This window comes from Chiloscyllium plagiosum, unplaced genomic scaffold (genome assembly GCF_037043375.1).
Source record: "Chiloscyllium plagiosum isolate Xiang-an unplaced genomic scaffold, Cpla_swu_hap1 HiC_scaffold_17, whole genome shotgun sequence".
NCBI lineage: Eukaryota > Metazoa > Chordata > Chondrichthyes > Orectolobiformes > Hemiscylliidae > Chiloscyllium > Chiloscyllium plagiosum.
Window position 1 is genome coordinate 64,312,822 of NW_028270155.1, and position 3,167 is coordinate 64,315,988.

The window sequence follows — 3,167 nt, forward strand, 5'->3', positions numbered from 1 at the left end:
TGGAAGGTGCCTGTATTGGAGAATTATTAATCATGAGAATCATTCCCCCATTTACACATTCCAGTATTGAGTGATGTCAGCATTTTAAAACAATCTTCACTTACCATTCCCACCAGAGTCCCGGGCGCTGCATGGTGGAGAATCGGACTAAAATGGAAATGATAAACCAGAACATTAGCTTCACCAACAATAAAACAGTTGAAGCAGCTGTGTCGATACAAACACATTGAGACATTTCTCTCTCGCCTGTCTAACAGGGTAAGGCAGGGAAGGAGGAGGAAATGTGATGCCAACTGGGAAATTGTTGGGTTAAATTTTCCGGATCCTGGGTATGACCTCAGTGTTCCCACCAAAGCGACTTTACACAAAGCAGATTCCTAATTGGTCACCTCCCCATTCACCATGTTTAACTTTACCAGGAAGTACAGGGCCCAGTGGGAGGGTCTGAAGCAGTGCCCAGGCAGCAGCCTCATTGGGAGAGGAGAACGCTGCTGGACAAGGGAGAGACCGAGCAGACACTTTATAATAGGGGCACTCACAAATGTCTCTCTCTTCAGTGGTGAGAACAATACAAAATCCTGTGAGGAGCCTCAGGTTGGACAGTGATCCCTCTGAAAGAGTGTCTGCCCTACTCCAGGACCACTGTGAGCATTGCAGCTCCCTGATGCTGTCAGTTATATCAATTACCCATGGTCCACTGCCCTCCCAATGAGAGAGCCCTTCCACCGTGTTACTCAACTCCTGACAGAGCAGGGGCCTGTGTAACACCAGCAGCATTGCAGCACTGGAGGATCATGGTCCCTGACTGGGGCCATATTTGACCTCACTGCCTGGCCATCTCTGTGGAGGTTGCTGCTGAGTCCTGTGATCACTCCAGTCCCTTATCATGAGAAACTCACCCCTGGACAGGGTTAAGGAATACCCATTCTGGATCAGTGGTGCTGGAAGAGCACAGCAATTCAGGCAGCATCCGAGGACAGGCAAAATCGACGTTTCGGGCAAAAGCCCTTCATCAGGAATAAAGGCAGAGAGCCTGAAGCGTGGAGAGATAAGCTAGAGGAGACTCCCTGAGATTCTTGTAGAGAGAGGAGGAAAACGTCTTCAAGGCAGGCATCCTTGCAAGAGGATTCGCAGTAAGGAATACCCACTCAAGCCACTGTCCCCATAACCACGCCCACTCAAGTTACTGTCTCCACCTCCTCCTTGAATTCCAGCCCCACTCCAGGTCCTAGCTGCCATCCGCACCGTGTCTTCACCATTCCCCCAGACCTCCCCCTCACTGAGGACGAATGTTTTGTCCTCAATATTGGCCTCACCTTTATTCCTCTACACTCCCAGATTAATGAGTTCGACACACGCTGCGACCTTGAACGTTTCTTCCACCACCTCCTCCTCTGGGCCTACTTTTACAACCAAGACTCCCGCCCACCCACCGAGGATCCCTTCTCCCGCCTCCAACACACCCTGTCCACCTCGACACCCCATGCTGGCCTGTTACCCGCCCTTGATCTCTTCATTTCAAACTGCTGCCGGGACATCAACTAGCTCAACCTGTTCACCCCCCCTCACCCACTCCAACCTCCCACCCTCACAATGAACAGCTCTCCACTCCCTCCGCTCCAACCCCAACCTCACCATCAAATCAGTGGACAAAGAGGGTGCAGTGGTGGTTTGGGCACTGACCTCTACACCGCTGAGGCCAGGCTCGAAGACACATCCTCCTACCGCACCCTCGACCATGACTTCACCCTCCCCATCACCAAACCATCAACTCCCAGACCATACACAATCTCATCACCTCAGGGGATCTACCACCCACCGCTTCCAACCTCATTGTGGAGGAACCCCGCACTGTATGGGAGATGGATTCACATTTTTGGATCTTGGGAATCTCTTCTGGGGTAGAAGTGGCCTGTACAAGAAGGACGGATTGCACATAATTTGGAAGGGGACTAATATACTGGCAGGGAGATTTGCTAGAGCTGCTCCGGGGGATTTAATCTAGTAAGGTTGGGTGGGGGGGGGGGGGGGATAGTGGTGTGGGGGGGTGGTGATGGGGGCAGGGTGTGGGAGGGTGTGTGTGGGAGGGAGGGAGGTGGTGGGGGCAGGGTGTGGGGGCGTGTATGGGGGAGTTGGAGGGGGTGGTGGTTGGGACGAGGGGTGTGGGGGGGGTGATGGTGGGATAAGCGTGTGGGCTGGGTGGGAGGGGATGTGGTGGTGGGGGGAGGGTGTGGGGGGCAAAGGGGGTTGGTGGTGGGGGGAGGAGGTGATAGTGAGGAAAGAGATCAATCTGAGACTGGTACAGTTGAGAACAGAAGCGAGTCAAACAGGTCAGGGCAGGGAATTACAGAAACATAGCTCAGGGATGGGCAGGACTGGCAGCTTAATATTCCAGGATACAAATGCAAGAGGAAGGATAGAAAGGGAGGCAAGAGAGGAGGACAAGTGGCATTTTTGATAAGGGATAGCTTACAGCTGTACTGAGGGATGATATTCCTGGAAATACATCCAGGGAAGTTATTTGGGTGGAACTGAGAAATAAGAAAGGGATGATCATCTTCTTGGGATTGTATTATAGACCCCCTAATAGTCAGAGGGAAATTGAGAAACAAATACATAAGGAGATCTCAGTTATCTGTAGGAATAATAGGGTGGTTATGGTTGGAGATTTTAACTTTCCAAACATAGACTGGGACTGCCACAGTGTTAAGGGTTTAGATGGAGAGGAGTTTATTAAGTGTGTAAAGAAAATTTTCTGATTCAGTATGTGGATTTACCTACCAGAAAAGGTGCAAAACATGACCTACTCTTGGGAAATAAGGCAGGGCAGGTGACTGAGGTGTCAATGGGGGAGCACTTTGGGGCCAGTGAGCATAATTCCATTTGTTCTAAAATTATGATGGAAAAAGATATACTAGATCTAAAAATTGAAGTTCTAAATTGGAGAAAGGCCAATTTTGATGGTATTTAGCAAGAACTTTCAAAAGCTGATGGGGTGGGGGGGTGCAGATGTTCGCAGGTAAAGGAAGGCTGGAAAATGGGAAGTTGTCAGAAATGAGGTAATGAGAATCCAGAGAAAGTATATTCCTGTCAGGGTGAAAGGGAAGGCTGTAGGTATAGGGAATGCTGGATGACTAAAGAAATTGAGGGTTTGGTTAAGAACAAGA